Source organism: Malania oleifera, chromosome 10 (assembly GCF_029873635.1).
Source record: "Malania oleifera isolate guangnan ecotype guangnan chromosome 10, ASM2987363v1, whole genome shotgun sequence".
NCBI lineage: Eukaryota > Viridiplantae > Streptophyta > Magnoliopsida > Santalales > Ximeniaceae > Malania > Malania oleifera.
In genome coordinates, this window is record NC_080426.1 from 19,488,394 (window position 1) to 19,512,532 (window position 24,139).

A 24,139-nucleotide genomic window follows, 5' to 3' on the forward strand; every position below is an offset into this window, starting at 1 on the left:
GCTTGCTCTAAGAATGTGTAGTGAGGTACCAAAAACAACTTTCCTGGACAATATTCCAAATCATATTTAAGGAGGGAAAAGGACATTCATCAAGCACTTCATACAAAAACTCACTCTTTCTCATGTCAAAATGAATATTACAAATAAGTTTTCTGACTTCTCTCTAAATTAGTCTAATTTGACCTTGAAAATTTAAATCCATTCTATCAAAAACATGGATTAAACATGTTCAGATGCTTCTTAAATCACCAAAACCTAGATAATAAAACTGGCAGATATATGCACAAGCACAATCTTGCTCCATGGGTCAAGTTTATGAGATCAAATATCTGATATTTAATGGCTTTAATGTGCATTCTAGTTCCTACACAACATTTATGACTGTCAAAAAAAGGAAAACTGTCTGCTAATGAGGCAATTTCGTAGGAAGGCAACAAGGAAAATGAATAGAAAGGAACTATAAAATTAAAAAGAAAAACTCTATAAGCAAATAAACCTACTACAATACGTGAACCATCTCCTCCGGACTAAAATTTAATTTAGTATCGAGTTTACTGCTACTTAAAAGTTAAAACCCAACATAATTTGAAATAAATGAACTGCTTTGTTTTCAAAAATGAAAAAATATTCTTAGCAAATCAAATTTTCAGACAAGCAATGCTTACTATGTTCTATTTCAGTGGGCAGGTAATTGAAAGGCGTACACCTCACATAGTTCTTAATAACAAGTTTGCAATATATTCCAACTTGTCAAAAGGCCTAAAAATGGAACTTTGTCCTAAATACATGTTTATCCACACTAGATTTACCATATATATTTCTAGCATATAAAACCTAAGAAAGAATTTCTCTAGAGCTGTAGAACTAACCTGAGCATGTCAAATGATTAGTCTTTCAATAGCAAGAAAAAATCTTTACCGAATCCAACAAATACAATTATGTTTCAATATCTACTAGCACACAGCAAAATAGATTCCTAAAACACCTAATATTCTAAATAAATTTAATAATCTAACAAAAACAACTAATAGCATATTAAATATTTATTTCCATATTTGTCCCCTTAAATCAATATTGTCATTTTCGGACTTCGATGTAGGTGGCAAGTATGCTCTTCTATCTATTACTATAAAAACCCTTAATGACAACTTGCCTTTATCATCAACACGCCTGACAAAATCTGTATGGTTTGAACAACTGTAATGATATTTCACTAGGAGATGCATCTTCATATCTAGTATAGATCCAATATCAACAATTGCTGGATAGAATGTAATGTGTATTTAATACAAGTCACAAATCTCAAAATTCAAAAACATATTTAGAAAACCAAACACATTTTTAAGGAATGCCTAAAAAGTGGCCCTAAAGTATACTTATTATTTACAGATGCAATTTCCAACAAAAATTAGAAAATTCCCTATTTCTTCACTACAACAACAACAAACCCTTAAGTCTCACTAAGCAGGCTCAGTGGAAATCAGCATAAAAATTTTGCATTTAAAAATCTGTGTTATTTATTATTCAATGTCTGTCACGCCCCAACTATTGTCTTGTACAGCTTTTCCCTTTTCTATTCTGCAAGTGGAAAATATAGAACCATGTAATGTTTTTTTCTTTGGTATTTTTCAGGTGGAAATTGGAAAATGTCAAGTAAATTATTTAATTGAATCTTCAGATCATTAGAGTGCGTAATCAAAAATGAAATTAACATGTTTTAGAACAGCCATACCAATTCACAATTTTCTAGGGGATAACAATTGTTTATGGTAACTATGGTCCAACCCCAAAGAGCGAGATGCTGGTAAGACAATATGGTAAATGATTTAAAATTTTAAACGTATTTGATTTAGTATTATCAAATACTATTTTAGCCTTTAAATGGAAATGGAAAATGTGTTCAATGATGGATATTCACAATTCCAAATATGTGACATGAGTTTGAAAGAAGGGATCACAAGAACAAGCTATCTCCTTTCATATCATGTACATAATCTTGCATACATTTTGCATTTCATCTTCTACTTGTACATTTGCATAATAATGTACAGAGACATAACCAAAACATGCACCAAAATGTTTACATCAATTTTTTTTTATAAAAGAAGAAAATACATTAGAATAGAGGAAGAAAGCAAACAGTCCTTAAAAAAAAAAATAAAAAAAAAATAACAAGGTCCCTGAGCTACATTGCACATCAATAAGTTGTACCCCAGAAACAAATCCAACGTAGAACGTCATTAAGTACACAAAAAAAAAACCATATTCCGCACCAACTTTTTTTGCCCCCTTCATCTAGTAATTGGGCTAGTTATATTTAAATAGTAGCTTGTTTTATAATAGTCACACTTGCAAACACTGAAGAACATTTTATAAATGGATTAAAAATTAAAAGTTAAAGCCAAAATCTACAACTTTAAGGTGCTTGCATGCGCATATCCATACATAAGAATATGCTCACAACGCATATATATGCAACATTAAAATCTACCACTTCAATGTGCACATACACGCACAAGCACATACACATGAACAAAGCTAATCATGAAGTTTAATGACGCAAGTCATTTTGTCTTTCGTGTTATTGCCTCCTTGCCTACTTATTTCTTTATTTATTTTTAACATCAAGGAAAGAAAATAAAATTAAAAATAAAATAGCTAAATAGAATTTTTAAAGCAATAATAATATAAACTATAATATTGAGAATATATTGATAAAAAAAACAAACATTTGAACTTAAAGAAATGTTTGAACTCCCAATAAAGAAAAGATGTTTTTGTTTTGGTGCCTACTTGTTGCTTTAATATTAAAATCATGAAAAAAGTAGAATAAAAGGAATGAAATACTTTAAGGTTCTGTTTTGGGAGCATGATTTCAGGCCTTGGATTTGCATGAAACTCAATATAATTTTGTACCATGTGTTGTCCAAATCCACAGAAATCCAAACCCAAGGTCCAAACTCCAAGCTCTCAAACGCCATGTACAGCAACAAACCAAACCATAAGTACCACTAGGTGGGGTCAATTCCAAACACTAGGTAATAGAATTTTCTAAAGCAATAATAATATGGGCTATAATATTGGGAAAATGTTCATAAACAAAGAAACCTTTGAACTTGGAGAAATGTTTGGACACCCAATAAGAAAAAAGCTAAAGTTATCTTCTTGCTAAAATTGTCCATTACTATAGTTAGATATTACTATAGTAATTGTATTTTTTAAATGTAAAAAAAAATGCTAATTATCTAAATATATGTTGTTCAATACTGCATATTTTGTATAATCGCAATTTTTCAAAATTACATTATTTTTTTCCAAGTTGTCAATCCAACTCAGACTGAGTTGCATTTTTTTTCTTTTTCCTTTTTTTTTTTTTTTGTTGGATTGCAGTTTGCACTCACCTACCCAATTATAAACAAGGGGGTTTTGAGAATTCTATAAACATCCCATAATTAGTGATCACATTTTGAATAACCCCGTGTAGATAAAGACAATTTATTAAATATAATAGAACTTGTGAAGGTTTTTTAACAGATGGCAGATATGCAAATGTCACATGTTTATGCCTTAACATATAAGAATACATTTGGATGATAGATGCAATTAAGGAAAATTTATTAAATATAGCTTATAATGGCATTTTTATTACCTATAGCACCCAAAACATTCTTTTTTTATTTAAAAGCCCTAGATAGACCTTAGCAACAACACTTTTTTAAAATAGTGAAAAAGAAAAATATATTCAGAAAGAATTCAACACAAGAAAGGACAAGAAATCCTCAATATGAAAGTGAAGGGCCTACGACAATGACGGAAAGCCCCCAATAATCGACCCGTTTGCCAAGTAAAGTCTCATGAAATCTTCCCTCTTTGCCTTCAATTACATCTGAAACTAAGTTATAAACTTTATTATGACAGTCCCTCATTCTCATTGGTTGTCCGCGAATTCCATTATCAAGAAGTGTATCCACGGCTTCTTGTATCAATTTCTCCTGACATATTACTAATTCCAAGCAAAAAAAAAGGGGAAAAAAACAAACAAACAAAAAAGCACTTTCTAAATAAGATCCCCTCTTTTACCATTGCCTTTACCACCATCCACACAAACTTCACCTCCAGTAAGGTTATCTGTCAGCAATAGAGCTTGTATATTCTTCCACTAATCTTCCACATAGGTTTGGGCGAAATTCCATCCCTTCACTGATAACTCATCAGCAACTTTCTACCCAATCCATTCTCAAAAAGTGAAACACGCTGTCGGAACATAATAAGTATCCTCCAGTAAATCAGAAGATTCAGGAACATAACCAAATTGTTCACAAACCTCATCACAATATAAAACTCCACAACAAAATCAGAGTCAAACTTACTCTCATCACTGGTACATCATTCCATTTCTTTTTCTACTTAATATGATTTGCTTCTTTGTCCTTATCCAAATCTATCTTCAGATAATGCTTCCCTTCCTCAATATAATATTTCCATCTCTATTTCGTTTTAAACCTACTTGCCACACATCAAAAGTTGTTCTATTATCAACAAAAGAAAGTTCCTTCTTTAATCCCTCGTGCCCCGCCATCTTAAAAGTATACATCTTAGCAGAATTGATCTTCTTACATAGCTTACCAGCAGTTAGTCTTTCATAACAGCTCCGGACTTACAATCTGCCACTGTATGCAAGCCCTGACAAACTCGAAGTGCACCCAGATCACCAGAAAATGGATGATTCTGCTCCACCCAAGAGTTCCTACCACCAACAAACTCCAAAGGGACTTCTCTAGACGCATCATCGGTACTACACCCACATCTCTTTCCCCTTCGAATTGACCAATCAAAAGAGATTTAACAAACCCAATTGACCCACTTGACCCTTCCATGCAAATTCACTTCTCCATGTGCACATCCTCAGATTTGTTACATGAACCCTGCTACAAGTTGAATCCTCAAGTGGATGATAGTGGTCCTCACAAACTCATCTTTGCAGTTGCATGGCCTTCAAAAGCCTTCTGAAGCTCACCAAGACATCCCTGTCTTTTATTTGAAATTTTTTGAGCAGAGGCATGGGCCTTCAGTACATTATGCTATTCACAGCTTAAAAATATTTGGAAATTGGGTATACAGATAATGTGATCCTATCTCAAATCTTTTACAACCCAAAATCTGGCCCAAGTCCAAAATAATAATCAAACACCTCAGTCAGCCCACTCCATCCCATCTTCAACGCATTCCTATCCACCAGCAAAACCCGACACAACTCTCTAGCGGCTGTTGTAGCCCCCATATGGAGACGACAGCTCCAAAGGGTTCGTTGAAGTGAAAGGATACGTGAGAAGGAGTTGTCGGAGGCAGATCAGAGTTTGGAAGGGAACATCAACTCGTCAGAGAGAGACGAGGAGCTTGGAGGAATCATTGGAAGCAACCGTCGAATCATCGGAGAGAAACGAGGTGCTGGAGGAATCGTCGGAGTGATACAGAAGTTTGGAGGGAAAAAGATTCGTCGAGAGAAAGGGGGTTGTGCCGCTCCTATCAGGCTGCGTTTATCTATTTATTCTTTTTTATATTCTAAAGCAGGTGCTCCCAAAAGGCATATGCCTTTCCAAATGGGGCGTGAAAGGCGAGTTTTTCTCACCGAGGCATACGCCTTATTCCCTGAGGCTTATGCATTTGAGGCTTTACGCCTTTCCAGTTATGCCTTAGGGTGTTTTATGCTGAAAATGCCTCAAGGTGCGCCTTACGAACGCCTTTTAAAACACTGCTTATAATTAAGTGAAACGGATTAATAAATACAATCTACCAAAAACCAAATGTTTCTTTCCAATATGAAAGTAATAAATTATATATTAAGGACTTTACTTAGCAAGGTTAAAATACGGCGCGAAAGCATTGAAACCCAACTTAAATATTATTGCCTTGGATTTTATCTTCAATCCCTTCCTCAAAACAGAGAACAAATCAAAATTTTGAAATGCATAACCAGGGGGCACTAACCACAGCAAACCACAAAGGTGCCTCCCAAAACCTGATCCTTCACATTAAGTTTCCTAAACCTACCCAATTCACAACTGACCACCAGCACAGTCCCAAACTCCCCCAAATCACCATCCTCGATTCACTATGAACATCTACCCACCAACCTTTAAGACACCACAATGCTTACAGCATAGCATTGCATGACCAACCAGATTTTCTAGAAGGCCATCAAAACCTCTTCATTGTGCTAAAAATAATGAAGCTAAACACACTCAACCCACTAACTAGCCATAATGATCTACTACACCATTTTCTAAAATAAGAATATCTTGAAATTCCAAATAGACTTTTAGAAAACTGGGCATACTCTAGATATGCCTGACACAATCTGATATGTTTAAAATAAGTTAATCTTTTACAAAACTTGGACACTTTTTTTATATGCCTATAACACATTCTGATGCATTTAAGAAGAATATAATTTATATGGGCATTTTTATTTTTTTTTTATTGATATTATTGACAGTAATGAAGGCGTAGTTCTCAAAGATTGGGAGTAAGCTCGATAAAATGAAGGGTAGAAGGTAAAACACCATCAAATACGGGGAAACTTTTTTATTTTTCACTTTTTCGATAATGGATTTTCATTATTTTGATAATATCATTTATTATATTTAATATAGATAAGGAAGCAACTGCCAAAAAGTAAAAGCAATCAACTGAATATGCTAAGCTAGATGAGTGGTAGAATGTTAGAAGATTAATTAAGGAATGAACATATTCATGGTAAGCAAGGCAATAGCACCCATATAAAATAAGAGAATGGAGTGGCTAAGATGGCTTGGGCCTTTGGGCACATGAAATGTAGGGCCAATTAGTGCACCAACAAGAAGGTGCGAGCTAGTTACTATTAGCGGCAGTACAAAGGATAAAAGTAAACCTAAAATAACTTGGAATGAGATAATAAGGATTTAACGGCCTTCAAATTGTTGGACGAAATTTTCCAAGATCGTGTAAATTGGAAAAAAAATATATAATATTCACATAGCTTACTCCACCTAACGGGACTTAAGGCTTTTGTTGTTGTTGTTTATAATATGAATATTTATTACAAGCAGCTTCTTTCATTATTATAACAATTTAGGATTGTTCATGAGGCAATTTAGGATTGAAAACGCGATGACTAGTCATAAACAACAACAAAATCAAGCCTTAGTCCCACTAAGTGGGGTCGGCTATACGAATCCTTTTTCGCCAATTTATGCGATCATGGACCATATCTTTTGATAGATTTAAGGATATTAAATTCTTACTCACTATTTCCTCCCAAGTTATTTTAGGTCTACCCCTACCCTTCTACTGCCCCCCACAGTAACTAAGTCACTCTTCCTCACAGGTATACTATGTGGAAAATAATACATTTTAAATACATTTAGAGCATAAATTTGTATTCTAGTGCATTTATTGTATCATATATATTTGCCCCATGTCTATGCCCTTGTCTCATGACTATACTATTAAATATTATTACTCTGAAGGTGGAGCTATTTAGTTCAACATTTAATTATAAAGAAAAACATAAGCCTCGAGGCATTAAAAATATGCATTTTCCAAATTAACGTATATTTAAAATATGCATTTACCAAATTTTCTAGCATGAAAAAAGACCTAAAATAACTTGGAATGAGGTAGTGAGGAATGATTTAATAACTCTTAATCTAGTAGAAGAAAATATTCTCGATCGGGTAAATTGGTAGAGAAAGATTCATGTAGCCAATCCCACCTAATGGGACTTAAGGCTTGTTATTGATTGATTGAATGAAATACTATTCTAAATAGTGAAAGATAAGTAAATAGAAAATAAATTTATAACAATAACATACAAAAAAAGTAACAGGGTCAAGGTTGGCTAGTGAGGCGACGAGCTCTACAAACAAATGGATCAACATGGGTTGGAAAATGGAAAGATTGGTAGAAGTTATACATTTCATCACCACAAATCAGCAGTTATTTCCCTCTCATTGTTTCTCATGAAGGCCCCCATCCCCCCCCCCCCCAACTCAACTCTCTCTCACACACACATACACACATTCATATTCATATTTTATGCAAAATCAAAATACTTCAGCCCAACCCAAACCTTAAGAATACTTTTTTTAGATAACAAAAATTTCATTAGAACATGAAAAGAATAAACCTAAAGAATACTTTTAAAAACCTCGAATACAATCATGAACCAAATCATCAATTTTATGTCTTTTGTTGGCCTTCCATTTTTCATGTGAGGACAATAGCAATCTCCCCAAGAAAACAAACCAATGTACCAAACATATCTCCATTAAACGTGGCATCATTATCGTCAATCACAACTTAGGCAACTTCTAAATGCACTTGCTTTATCTTCATCAAATAAAATCTCATAACTCACTGAAGTGGAAAATTAAAATATCTTTGATTCTTCTCATCGTCGATAGGCACCAACTCCAGCAATTTCTCATGTTTCTCCTTCAAAGTCGTTCATTTAGCACTAAAATAAATTAGTCATCTTGACCATGATAAAATTCAGAATATAAGCTGGGAAAAAAAAAAAAAAAAGTGTGGCTTAATATAATTCATTAGTGGCCAAGTGTTTTTCACAAACATGTAGAAATCCATGGCCCTGGCTTGACTCCCACTATCAAGGCTTTGACCAACCAATAACCTTGATAACCACCTTTTGGATATTGATTGAATCAAAGCAAACCAAGCAGATTGGCAAGTTCATCAAACTTCAGTTAACCTAACCAATGAAAGCAGTGACTCAAAAACATACAAACCGATCTCACAAAAAGTACAACTGATCTACTGCATCAATATAATTTAAATCCCACTTAAGCCCAACCAACTCAAAAAATAATTTGTGCATCCTAAACAACATAGATGAATCAAAGCAAACCAAGAAAGTTATTTCTACTCCTGCAGACCTAATATTTCTTCAAATTCTAAAGTTAATGCCGGTGTTTGAACAGAAAACAGGACATCCATAAAAGCTAGAAGCATGTGCATGAAAATGCAAAGACAACTAGCCCCTCGAGAAAGGCAATTATTTTGTATGCAAACCTATATGAGTAACAACAATGCATATAACATATGCACATTAACAAATCCAGACTCCAATTATCCTATGCCAGAGCACTGTTATTGAGTAGCTTCTCCTGCTGGCTTATCCAAATGGTACTAGCATTTATAGAAGACAGAATACTTCATTGAATATTGTTGATGGACTTGCAACATTAAAGACCAGCTATGTGACACATTGGTTAACACAGATAGATGAACATTGACAGCAAAAGCATGGGTTGACCACCTTGGTTGATGCTCTGATACTAAATATTGCAATCTTTGATGAAAAATAAACAGCATAAAAGCATACAACACAAATTAAATACAAAATTTCAAGGACAATTTCGATGATATCAAGTTAATGAAACCTTAATTTCATTGCTTCCACTTTAGTTTATTGGCCAACAGTGAACACAACGTAAGCAAGAGACCTTCCAATAATTCTAAGTTCAAGCCAACTTATTTAAGCCTCATTGGTCATAGAAAATATGCCAAAATCAGAAATTTATTTTAATAGCAAGGATAAGCACGTGCTTAAACTCATATAAGGACTGGATTTATAAATAGTAGTTGATCAGATAAAGCATATCAAACTAACATGATAAACGTTTTTATTATTCTAAGTAGGTAATCAGGTATGCTGCAATTAAACTAACCGTCATAGAATATAGAATCTTCCTTAGAGAAGCTTCGTTTAATACATACAGAATGCTTGATTTCAAAAAACAAAAATAGAAATAGCACTTGCAAGCTCGAGCCACAGTTGCAAACTCAATGCCCTGACCCCGGTCTGCAAATCCAGTAGAAAGTCGCGTGTATTCCTCCTCCCCCTACAATATCAACATCAAAAACAGAATACATCAAACCCAGCCTGTACACTTGAACAAAACTCAGAACAATCACGTGATTTTCTTTGAAACCATAGAATCTAATAAAAGTATTTTAAAAAATAAAAATAAAAAATAGCCAAAGCTTGTTCCGGACATTTCAACTGACTGCCTCACGGTACCATGCAACCAACCGATCATCAAAAGAAATCCTCACCCCTCCATTTGGACCCCGAGAGATTCAGAACCCTAAGCTGATTTTCCGAAACAACTTTCCGACACAAACAAGTTTACCTGGTATTAATTTCCTTTTTTTTTTCTTTTTTTTTTTCCTTTTCGAAATCAGACCAAATGCGAGGGAAGAAATTTCAAAATTCCATTTCTAGTTCTTCTATTTCCATGCGAACAAAACAAAGCGTAGCTAATTCTAACAAATTCAAAAAGCGGCGACAATGAACTAGGGTTTAAAGATTACGATATTTTGATCAATCGCAGAATTCCAATGAAGAGCATACCTGTTTTCAAATGGAGTGGAAGCAGAGTTCATGAGAGAGGAGAGGAAGAGAGGGAGAGAGAAATGGATTTCTGCCATGGTAGCAGAAAAGGCAATGGAGTGCGAAGAGAGAGAGAGAAGAGAAAGTTCGGAGGAGTGAAGAGTGCGCATTTAAGAGACTGCCGTTTCTGAAGAGGTTTCCTGTTTTAGCCGTCTTTTATTTGGATTAGTTTGCCGCCTTTTGCTCTTCCCTCTTCTTCCCTTCCCCTCGCTCTCTTATTCAATTTTGGGGCATGCTTGTGTCACTGACGGGAGGATGCAGCTTTGTGCAACTAATGATGAGTGCATTTATTTTATTTTATTTTCTGTGTTTTCCACTTACCATATTTAAAAAACAAAAAAAAAAAAAAGTTGTTTTCTCAAATTACGATTCCCAAATGAAATATCCTCTAATTTTTATTTAAGAAAAGTAGTTACATATTTAATAAGATTCTCGTCGTCACTAACTTTCCAAATTAGCCTTGCCGTGGAAAGGTTATTGAATACTCAAGATTTAAATGTTTTAACTTAAAAAGAGAAAGACCATTAATAAACCATATTGTCTCGTTATTTTCTAAGTATTATGTTTTTCTTAAATTATTGTGGTCACTTTTTTAAGTTGTGATAAAATTACAATATAAAAAATTATTATTTATTTTCTTAATGTGTAAAAATACTCATGTACATATGGAAAGTAATTTGATGAAATTTCACAAAATGCATTTTTTTGGTAGAAGTGGTGTTAAATATTTATGGTGTGTATTCGATGATGTGTATGAGAGAGGTCAATGCATAATAAATGAAATAAGTGATATCCACTATTTGAATATAATAAAAACTTTTCTTAAAACTAATTTTGCAGTGCTGTAAAAAAATATATATATGGCTCATAAGTGAATAGATGATAAAATTGCAAATTTAGTGTAGAGTTGCTGAATAATTTTAAACTATTGAATATTAGAACTTAAAATGAAAATCATATTTCTTTCATACGTGAAAATGGCAAAATTATATTAAGATATTTATATATTTGTTCAATAGATACCGCATGGTGTGTTTCTTATTTTTATTAATTCTCTAATATATAAATAGCAAAAATGTTTGATAAAAAATAACAAATGAGTGCATAAATCATAATATTATTTTTATTTAACTTTGTTGGAAAATGTATCTCTTCATAAAACATAAAATAGCACTTTTATTTGGCATAATTAAAAAATAATATCTTAATTTGACAATGAATCTAGATCTTGCGTCTATGCTGTTTTGGGCTTTAAAATGGATAACTAACAATAATTTTGTTTAATTTGGTAATTTCTTCCCTATAATTTAAGGGATTTGTATGTTTTTTAGGGAAAAAACACATCGATGCAATTTAAACAAGTGTAACTGTGAATCATACTTATAGATCTTGACTTCTCCAATTATTTGCATGGAAAAATTGTGTTCTATAGCTTTTTGATGAGTATGTTAAACATAAAACTCTTTGTAAAGTTCATCATTTGTCAAAACAAAGTAAAGAGGTATAATACGATAACAAAACTAAGGATGAGAAGACTCACCGATGATCATATAAAAGCAATTAAGCACGTCGAGGGAGGAGTTCTTGTTCGCGCCGCGGCGACTTCTCCTTTTGCAGACAAGAAAAATCTAAAGATTAGGGTTTGAGTTCTTATATTATGTGTCGACTGGGTAGATAGTCAATATAGACTTTTTGGAGGGATAAAATTGTCCAATATACATTACAGCGAATCTCTTGCCAAAAGAGTTATGTTGCCATGTTTGATTAAATAAACTATTAAGTGGTTTTACCAAACACCACTAATTCACTTGCACAATATGTTGATTTATAAAGTGAAATGAACGAGAGTAAATTAAGTATTGTATAATAGCACAATAATAATTAATGTTATTATAAGGAAAGTGACTATGACAAGGCTTGTGATTTTCCAATGTAATACACTAGGAATAATTGTTCTCGAATTTTATTATTGGAGAGCATGTTCATACTATATCATGTTTACAAAGTAAAATAAATTCTTGCATGGTCACTTGCCTTAGTTCACTACATTTTTTACCTCATTATCAAATTTATATAACATTATTGCATTATTTTATTATGCAAGTCAAACATAATCATACATTTTTTTTTTTGTAGGTGGAAACCAAAATTGGGCGTGAGCTACACAACACAAGATAACACATCTTTCATTCCATGTCTATTTCTACCCCTTTTAGGATTCCAATCCAATAGATCTAACATGAAAGTTTAAAGTTTTAACTATTTGAATATTTTTAGGAGACCCGTAATCCTAATTTTTAACCAAATAAGAGTGTGACTTTATCCAAAAGTCGGCAAGTAAAATAAATGCAACCTAAGGCTAAGAAGGCAATTAACAATTTAATAAATGAATTCTAAAGAGAAAAAAAATTAAAAAAAATAATATATATATATATATATATAATAATAAATAACAATCAATTAATCCTGACAAAACTCAACAAAAAAATGAGGGCTCAAACCAATGAGTTTTTGGGAAAAATAAAAAGTTCAAACCCAAAAAAATGTCCACTTAATAATAGTATAAATTAAAACTTCAAAATTTAATTTAATGGAATGTTATTGGGTATTGGAAGGACTATACATGTGTTGGATATGTGGCTCATATTGAATGGAATGCATGCACCGGGAAACAATGGTGAAGCAAAGAATAAGGAAGCTGGTATGTAGGAAGAAATCGTCGACGGTTTCGTTCAACGCATATCATGTATTTTGAATCAGGAGATCAATAGATTGGGAGTTTTAGAGGATTCTCCTCCGGGATTTGCTACAAAAGTGTTTTAGATGCGTTCTAAGTCTTTTGTATGCATAAGGTTGATATATAACTATATTTTGTAATCCTTGGTGTAAGCTTGACAATCTAATAGTGAAAATCAACTACTTACTCTCGTAGACATAGGCACATTGTCAAACCACGTAAATTATCGTGTCTTTGATTATTTGTTTTCCTTAGTCTCTTTATGTTTGATTTGTTTCCGTATATTCATTGTTGGTTGCTTGCATTGCAAGTTCTGATTCAATTTGTGGTTTCCGTTGCACATTGGCATTCAGACCATTTTGCACAACAAATTGGTATCATAGCTATTGGTTGCAATGGCTGGGATTTCTTCGGTAAAGTTCAATGTTGTTTAAGTTCGATGGAGTGGGAAACTTCGGACTTTGGCATAGAAGGCTTAAAGACTTGTTGGTGCATTAAGGTATAGTGAAGGTTCTATACAAAAAACAGCCGGAATGCATAGACGACGTGAGTTAGAAGGAGTTGAAAGCAAAGGTTGTGGCTACTATCAAGCTTTGTATGGCCGATGACACAATGTATCACGTCATTAATGAGGAATCTCCGGCAGCAGTTTAGTTGAAATTTGAAAGTTAGTAGATGTCTAAGTTTTTATTGAACAAGTTGTATCTTAAGCAAAGACTTTATGGGCTTAAGATGACAGAGGGTTCAGACCTGAATCAACACATTAACGTATTCAATCAAATCATCAACGATTTGAGGCAAGTTGATGTGAAGTTCGAGGACGAATAAAAGGAATTGATGTGGTTGAATTCCCTACGTACGTCTCCTACATATGAGAATCTAGTTACGACTTTGACATGGGAAAAATAAACCCTAGAGTTTGAGGATATCACGAGTGCATTGTTGGGGTTCCATTAGAGGAAGAAGGCCAACGATGAGAGTTTACAAGGTGAAGGGCTCGAGGTTGAAGGTAATCGAGATCACGAAAGAGGCAAGTTCTGAATCGGATTGAGTAATAATAAAACTCTGTCGCAATCCAGGAAAAGGAATGACTTTTGGTGTTTTTAAGTGTAGGAAAATTAGGCACGTAAAACCAAAGTGTTCGAAGTGGAAGAGGGAGAATGTAGAAACTCAAGAGGGTTCGTCAAAATCTGCGAATGTAGTAAAAGAATGAGACTCGTGGAGTAGTGATGGTGATATGTTTTATGTTTCATCGAGTTCAGAACACCTCATGGATTTTTGGATCCTATACTCAGGATGTTCTTATCGCATGGCACCCAGCAAAGACTAGTTTCCGTTCTTATGGGAAACGATGTTGTCTGCAAAGTTATCAAAATGGGGAATATCATAATTAAGATGTATGATGATGTGGTAAGGATGTTATGTGATGTAAGGCATGTACCGAATCTATGGAGTAATGTGATTTCATTAGGCACTTTAGATTGTAACGGGTATGGTTACAAGTATAAAAATGGGATAATGAAAGTGTGTAAAGTTGTATTAATGGAGATGAATGGACAGAAGTTAGTAGGGAATATATATATATATATATATATATATATATATGCACTACTGGGTAACACAGTTGTAAGTGGAACTGCAGCTGCAAATTCTTAGTTAGGTAATACTGTTTTGTGTAAAACAACCACACACAAAACAGTGAGTATTCTTAACTAAATTTATTTGGATGTTTGGGGACCGGTGAGGGTAGCGTCATGAGTTGGACATATGTACCTAGTGAGTTTATCACGAAAGGTATGGGGGTACTTCATGCGACACAGGTTGGAGATGTTTACTAGGTTTAACTTTTGGTTGAGGTGAAAAACCAGACCGGGAGAAAGATCCTCAGGTCAGACATTGGAACTGAGTACGCTGGTGTTTAAAGAGTTTTGCAAGCAACATATTAGGTTGTGTGTAGGGTTTGCAAGGAACTTCTTGGTAAAGTCAGTGAGTAAGACATGTTTCTCGATAAACCGATCACCAAGGGTATCACTAGATGGGAAAGTTGCAGAAAAGGTTTGGATAGGTTATGCGGTAGACTACTATGGTGTGAGTGTGTTTGGAGGTCTAGCCATGCACGTTTCTAGTGATGTGAGATTTAAACTTGTTGTAAAGTCTAGACGGTACATCTTTCTAGGGTATTACAAATGGGGGTTCAAGCTATGGGATCCAATAGAAAATAAGGTGGTGATCAGTGGAGACATGGTTTTTGATAATAAAGCCATGGTGCAACGTACTCAGGTAGATGAAGAGAACAGGTGCCAGAAAGCTGCTGTAGCAATAAGCATGTGATGCAGGTGGAGTTACAGACTCAAGGCAGAGATCACATTGTTTATATTGTAAGGAGTCATAGTTCAAGAGATCAACAGGATCACAATGGGCTCAGATGCACTATCAGACCACCTCCCAGTTATAAGTTTGATGATCTGTTGTCTTATGCATTCATTACTACCAGCAAGGGTCCTACTATTTTTCAAGTTGCGATGCACGGCAAAAGGGAAAAATAGATGGATGAGTTATATGGTGGAGGAGATGGAGTACTCGCATACGAATCATATGTGGGAACTGGTGGGGCTTCCAGAGGGGTAAAGGGCGATATGATGCGAGTGGGTAATTTTTCTGTTGTTTTATGTGGATGACATGTTAATTGTTAGAAAGATTTTGACTTCAGTGAATCAGTTGAAAACTCTGTTGAGAAAAGAATTTGACATAAAGGTTCTTGGGTTGGAGATTCGTAAGGATAAAGTTGTAGGGATATTAGGGTTATCTTAAGGTGGCTTTGTGGACAAAACTGCAGGGAGATTGTGGTTATCTTAGAATGGTTTTGTGGAGAAGGTGTTGGAGAGGTTTAACATAGTTAATGCAAAACCGATCACCGATACACCATTGGCGAATCAATGTAAACTATCTACTGCTCAGTACCCAAGGATGGATGGTGATGTTCAGGACATGTCAAAGGTCTCCTACGCCAGTGCAGTGGGGTGTTTCAATAGGCAATAAAGTGATCCGTCAGTTGTGAGATTCATAGATGAATACTATGTAGGGGACTTGAATGACAAGAGGTTTACAATAGAGTATCTATTTACTATTGAAGGAATACCTACTTGTTGGAAGTCCAGGGTACAGTCTCTGGTTGCATTTTCAACAACTGAGTCGAAATTCATGGCAGTGGCTGAGGCTGCCACTGAAGTATTGTGGTTTACAAGATCGGTACTTAAGGAGTTGGGTATTCAGTTAGGTGAAATTCATGTTACCACAAATAAGTTCAAGCATTTCTTGGACTTGGCTTATGTCTCTAGTTGTTAGATAGGAGATGGTCCCAATCTACTATCCCATGTGGAGCAGCAGGTTATGCTTTCATATTTTTTCTAAGTGATGAATATTCACCAAGGTGGAGATTGTTGGATATGTGGCTCATATGGAGTGGAACGCATGCATTGGGAAAGCATGATGAAGCAAAAAACGAGGAAGTTGGGCTATAGGAATAAACTGTTGACCGTATGGTCGAAGGTATGATCGACGATTTTGGTATCGGGAGATATTGTCGACGGTTTCAGTCTGTAGGGGAACAACTCTCGGTATTAAACTGTTGACGATTTGCTAAAACTGTCGATGGTTTTGTTTGGCGCATATCACAAATTTTGAATTGAGAGATCAGTAGATTGAGAATTTTTAAGGATTTTCCTTCGGGATTTGCTACATAAGTGTTTTAGATGCATTTTGTAACAACCCAAAAAATAATATGTGAGTAAGTGTGATCCTAAAAACTTAACTTAAATTTAAATAAATAAATAAATAAATAATTAATTAATTAATAAGGATTATTAATTAATTAATATAATGTATTAATATATTAATATAATATAATATTAAAATACTATTATATATATATATATATATATGTATGTATACATGAAGGATCAGTCGATCCTTCAAATTGAAATTCAATTTCAAGGAACCCCCCATAACGAATGGAGCTCTCTCTCTCTCTCTCCTCGAACTCTCTCTCTCTCTCTAGCTTTTTCCTCTGTTTCCCGACCGAATCGAAAAATGAACACCATATTCAAGTCCTAGCTCCACTCATGAACACTTTAATCAGACAGGATTCGTCATTGGGACGTTGTAGGCACCACTCAAAGGCTAAGGTAAAGGGAATATATTATGTCAGGTATTTAAAAAATTTACCCAATTAAATTGAAGCACGTGAATTTAATTCGATTTGTTTTATTTAAAATATACCCGATTTAAATTGAGTATGTGAAATTAATTATATTTATGTCCATATTTTATTTTAAAATATGCATGAGTTAAATTAAATTGCAGGAATTTGATTATATAAGATTTTTGGGAAATTTTTTTGAATTAAATGAAACTGCAGAGATTTGATTTTATTAGATTATCGGGAATAATATATGTGTTTTTTCTAAGTATTTTGGCATATAGAAATGGGAATTTTGAATTATTATTGTTATATGTATATTTTTGGGAATAGTTTGGATTATATTAAATAGGTGAAATTAATCATACCATTATTTACAGCAGAACAATATAGTTTTTCTCAGGCAGATTATTATATTATAGATTATCACTCAATCTGTGTGGCATAAGTATAATTATTTTTATCGCATAAATGAGCTTGTTAGAATAATTTATGTTTATTCATAACAAGTACGGTATGATAATGATTTTCATAAAATGTTATAAATATTATGGAATTATGATACGACAGTTTAGTCGGCTTAATGTTGTGTTTAGCATGATATGACAGTTTAGCCGACTTAATGTCGTGATCAGTATATTATGACAGTTTAGCCGGCTTAATGTCGTGATCAGTTATGAAATGATGATTTTATACAAAAATATGATGTGACAATATTCAGACAAGTTTTATGAGATAAAATCATGTATTAGTGTTATATATGTATATAGACAATATTATATGGTATAAGAACCCCGATGGACCAGATATGTTTAGGAAGCTCAGTACCGCAACTATTATGTTATGTTACGTCAATGCAACGACACTTCTTAGATAGAGTGTTGGTATTGGGATATGGGTCTGGACCAAGTTAGGTGGGCAAATCGTACTATAGATTGGCCCGCAAAGTGTTGCGGAGAGCAGGATATGGGTCCGGACCAGGTTGGGTAGGCAAGCACAACCCAATCATGGGGGTTATACATAATATTATATGATTGTCCATCCAGGGAAAAATTTAGTTATGTATATGTATATCAGATGATTTACGTACTCAGAGAAACTTATTATGATACAGTGTGTATTTTCCATATATATATATATATATACGCGTGAGGACGAATTTACCATATTTATTAGTTAAAGTTTACTATTTAAAGTATATATTTATGCTACACAGAACTCATGTTGCCACACACTGATAATAATTTATTCTTTTTTACTGAGAGGTGTCTCAACTCATGATTATCTAATTTTTCTTTTTTAGATATCATATGAAGTATAACAGTGATCAGAGTAGCGCAATGAAGCGTAGATTAGATAGAAGGTTTTATTTAGAATAGATTTTTATTAAATTATGTTTTTTATGTATTTAGAATTTTAGGGGTGTTAATTATGATATTATATATGATATTGTTATATTGGGTTAATTAGTACTCTGGTGATTTGTGTTTGAGGTCTTCCGTTGTATGAAAATATTGTTACAAGTGGTATAAGAGTAGTGGAATTTTTGGGTCGTTACACATTCTAAGTCTAATGTACGCATAAAGTTGATATATAAACTATATTTTGTAATTCTTGATGTAAGTTTGACAAATTGATAGTGAAAATAAGCCGCTTGCTCTCGTGGGTGTATGCACATTGCTGAACCACGTATATTTTTGTGTCTTTGATTATTTGCTTTCCTTATTTTCTTTGTGATTGATTTGTTTCCGTATATTCATTGTTGGTTACTTGCATTGCTTGTTTCGATTCGATTTTTGGTTTTCACTACACATTGACATTCAAACCACTTTGCACAACAATATGCACAAAGAACACTCCTCCTTATCTGTTGTTTCACCCATCTATACATGTGTTTAAATAATAATTTTTTATCAAATATCACATTTATACCTTATATCTGGACAAGTTTTGAATTTGGAGTTGTTTTTTATTATGATAAAATTATATTAAAATTTGTCTAAATCCACCTAAATCTAAGTCTAAGATCTGAAATTCATGTTCCTAAACACAATAATAGCATTTTTTTCAAATCTCTCATCATGCAAAACATTGAGTCATGATGTGAGAAAAATTGATGTTACATAACTAAAACATTTTTATTATATTTTTAAAGAACAATCAACCTATTGACAACAAATATTTATGTTGAAAGCCTTTGTATTGGAATGGAGATGGTTGATAGCCTCCTAAAACAATCCCCATCCCACCCCTCACCCAAAAAAAAAAAAAAAAGTTCTATATATTTATGATTCAAATTTAAATGCAAGTTTGCTTAATGCTTTAGCACTTGTTAGACAAAAAAATTAAGTGTTTTTTTTTAGTGGTGTATTAAAATAAGAAGACATATTGACGAGTTAAAATAAATAATAATAAAAGTATAAAATAAATGCTCAAAGAGCCTATCGCAAGATGGATGCGGGTCCCAATGTTGTCATAGGAGTTATGGAAGCATTCATTTTGATTTGTTGAATATGGAAATAGACACATCATATGTGTGTTGTACAACACATTTTATATATATTTTCAAATATTTGGTTTTATTAAAATTCATTAAATACGAATAAATGACGTGTATTGAAATCTAAAATATAAAGGTAAAATATACTGACTCGAACCCTACAACCCCCTCCTAAAATTTGTTTTTTGGGGCGCTTATTCCCCTAAAGAAGAGGTTATCTCTTTGTCAAATATTAAAGAAGGCATGTGTATTTTCGACAAACTTGAGGAGCGTACAAGGGAGATCTCTGAGATTTTTAAAACCTCAAGGGAGACTCATGTCTTTCTACAAAAACTCAAGAAAAATTGGTATCTTTTACTATAAATATAAATGAAAACCTATAATTTTGTAGATAACAAATTTTCAATTTTTTATGAATAATAGACAGTGAATTATTTAAACACTCCAAAACTCTCAAGTCCTGAGGATTTGACTTTAGTAATTAATACAACCAATAAAAAAACTTTATTTGAGTTTAGTATTTTAGGAATCACAACCATAATAAAATAAAATGAAATTATAATATTTCATTGAGGTTGTCATATCTTGTAATTTAATATCGTTAATAATGCTCATTTAATTGGGATTCAAGACTTTTTGATATACAATAGTGGTTCAACTGGTAATAACAATAATATTTATTTTTTTTACAATTACAAATCTTCTATAATATTTCAAATGCATTAACAGGATAATTAAAAAGTACAATGAAACAAATTATAGGCAAGCAAATAAAATTTTCATATTGCCTGTAACGACCCCAAATATATATGTATATGATTAATGTAATAATTTTTTAGAAAAATTAAAAATTTTAAAAAATTAAAATTAAAATTAAATTATTAATTAATTAAAAATTTAAATAAAATTAAATAAATAAAAATTTTAATTGTTTAATAAATAAATAAATAATAATATAGTATAAAAATAATAATAATATATAAGATAAGATAGGATTGATGACTCTGGATCCAATTTTAGATAAGGATACTTCCCCCCATCCCCCTCTCTCTCTCTCTCTCTTATTTTATTTTGTTAATTAATTAATTATTTATTTATTTTATTTCTTAATCCCTAAGAAATCTCTAAAATTACTAAAATACCCTTCCTCCAATTATGTTCTTAATTCATTTTTTCAGAAAAAATTTTAAAAAATAGTTGATTGAAAGGTAAGTGGGTTTGGTTATGTCAGTTTTTTATTAAAATGTTCCTAAGGGTATTTATCTTGGGATAGTTTACAGTATTATTATATTATGTCAAAAATAAATAGTTTTAGCATGGAAATTGTGTGACATGAGCTTATTTTTATTTAATTACGTTGCATGTTAGATACAGTAAAATTATATGATGTTGTTTTAGCTGCATATATTAGGGATATGTTTGGTGATATTAAGGCAAAGGGGGATGGTGCTACGTAACATCCCAATCCTTAGGACTTTAGTGTGAGGGTTTGCTGAATTGGGAAGGCTTGCTGAGTAGGCCTATCGTACGGGGTAGTGTAACGATTTGCCTATTTTACCACAATAATTTTTTTTTTCCCACAAACATAAATATCACTCTTAATAATATCCTTGATACCAATATAGTAAAATTAACCCAAACCGATGGGTGTCGGGGATACACCTATCATACACAACAAACACCTAAGCAGCGGAAAATATAAATTACATACATACCATCCAACAATTACAATACCAGGGTGCTACTAATCTATCAAATATATATATACATCCCAAAAAGATCAAAAGGGTAAAACTAGGATCAACCCAAAAACCATCTGACCCTATCTCAGCAACTCACCCTCTCACCGAAATAGTATGAACTGCCTCTACTAACACGGAGCTCAGTCCGCCTGTTTAACTGGATTTCTTGAAATGTTTTGTAAGTTGGGGTGAGATATCTCTCAGTAAGGGGATTAAACTAATATCAGTTGTGTGGCGGTATGAGTATATTTGTGCTATAATAGATAAACAATGCATAACACATATCTAAATAAAAACCGGTGATATATTACTGGTTAAAACATACATAATTATAATCATGTTAAATCATACTGTATTTCAGTTATTATAAAATTATCTGCTATAACTGTCACGACCTGCTCATTTTCCCATATATATTTTTTTTCTTTATAATCAAAAATCAACATCACACGTCTCACATACCAGCTCAGCAGGTCACCATCTACCTAGACCCATGGGTACCAGGGATAAAACAGAACATACAGCAGAAGCCTACGTAGCAGAAATCATATAATCATATACATCTCATCATAACATGCATTATAACATACTAGAGTACTACAATCACAATATCTCGGTATATACATCCCAAAAATAAATTATAGGGACCATTCTCACAAAAACCTAATTGTCCCTACCAAAAACTTACCCTTCCAAAGAGGGCAAACACTGCTCAAGATCAGCGGGGCTTTTCCTGCTCTCCTATTAGGAGCTCCTGAAAAATGTATAAGATTTAGGGGTAAGACACCTCTCAGTAAGGGAAATAAACTAATACTAGTGTGTGGTAACATGAGTATTATGTGTTCTAGATATACCATACATAACATATTCAATACTGTTTATCAAATATGGGAAAACATATGTATATCAAAACACGGCAGAACATACTGCATTTTCATAAACATTTCTCATCTCATATCATAATAATAACGTAGAAACATCCCTGGTAGATTAGCCAGTTGTTGTCATGTATTACCCCCACATAACTGGGTTATGTGACTCGAAGGCGGGACCTGATAATGGTTGGCCGACCACTGTCAAGTCAATAGTCTAGTCTGTAGGTCCGATGGGTCTACGCAGACTGGTCCGTACAGTAGGGACGATAACAGCACACTTCTTGAAAATAACCACATCGACCATCCAATCTCACACCACTCCGTATAGCGGCGTTAACATAGATATCATGATCACGAAGACCATGGACACATAGCAACGGTACCGTGCAAGTGCTAGCCTAAACCAAGCCAACTAGCTTCTGATATCGTATACATATACTAAAATCGTGATACATAAATATCTCATATCATTTATTTTCACATCAATCATATCATTTCACATAGCACAGCTTGTACGCTGGCAAATCTCATCCACATAGCACGACCCGTACGCCGACAAACATATCCACATAGCACGACTCGTACGCCGGCAAACACATCCACATATATATAAAAATATCTCGATCCGTACGCCGGTTTTCCATAATAAAAACCCATCTCATAATCACATTCCCAGAAATTGTTTCTCATACATTTTACACTCATGCCACACTAAACAAGTTTTCCACGTATTCAACATATCATCATTTTCAACAGGGTTTTCTCAAATATAAATCATATATATATAAACATATGTATTTCCTGAAAATGAGCGCTATAAATATATACATACAATTTTCAAAAGAACTAACTTAGTTTATCCCCTTACCTGATCCCTGGACAGCCCTTAAGAAAAATCCTCCCCGCACCCGCAGGGTTCCTAACTCATCACCCTGAAATGAAAACTCACAGAATTAAACTTTAGTATTTCAACGTGTATAACATTTCTTATAACTACCATTAAGTCAAATTCGACTTAAAAGCCTTACCTCAACTCAGGGATGATTCCCAACGTTCCCAATCAACACCCCTGGAAACGAAAACTTTCAGTATTAAACTTTAATATTTTAACACATAAAACACTTTTCTCAACTGTCACAAATCCAAAAATTGAGTAAAAAGTCTTACCCTGGATTTGGGATGGTTTCCACCTTACTTTCATCGATGATCCGCTCTAGCAGATTCAGAGAGAACTCCGCCAGGAGCGTCATGGTGACTTCGGATTGTTGATCCGGCGAAGATCTGGCCCGAAATCAACGAAAGAAGGAGAGAGGACAGAAGGGGAGAGAGAGAAAATAGTCAGCTTCTTAAAGAAGCTTTAAACTTCCAGATTTTCATATTTATAGGACAGCGAAATTCGTCGACGAGCCCGACCTTCATCGACCAGTCCTTCACAAATTTCGTCGATGAGACCCTGTATTCGTCGATGAAATTCAAGCTGCCTCAGAACCCCTCTTGGTATTTTCTCGTCGACAAAGCCATGTGTTCGTCGACGAAATTCTTAAAGCCTTCGTCGACGAAATCCTGTGTTCGTCAACGAAGCTTGGCAGCTTCCTTCTGTTTCTTTTTCCCATTCCTCTTTCTTTATTATTTAA

The 24,139-nt window shown here is 33.6% G+C and overlaps 1 long non-coding RNA gene across 1 annotated transcript; it reads right to left on the reverse strand.

Moving 5' to 3' along the window:
• Positions 1-9,660: 9,660 nt before the first annotated feature.
• On the reverse strand, positions 9,661-12,192 carry LOC131165610 (uncharacterized). The gene is made up of 2 exons (XR_009139611.1): positions 11,994-12,192; positions 9,661-9,902 (listed from the first exon to the last, which is right to left on the reverse strand). It is a non-coding gene; the product is annotated as an uncharacterized LOC131165610 (long non-coding RNA).
• Positions 12,193-24,139: the final 11,947 nt, after the last annotated feature.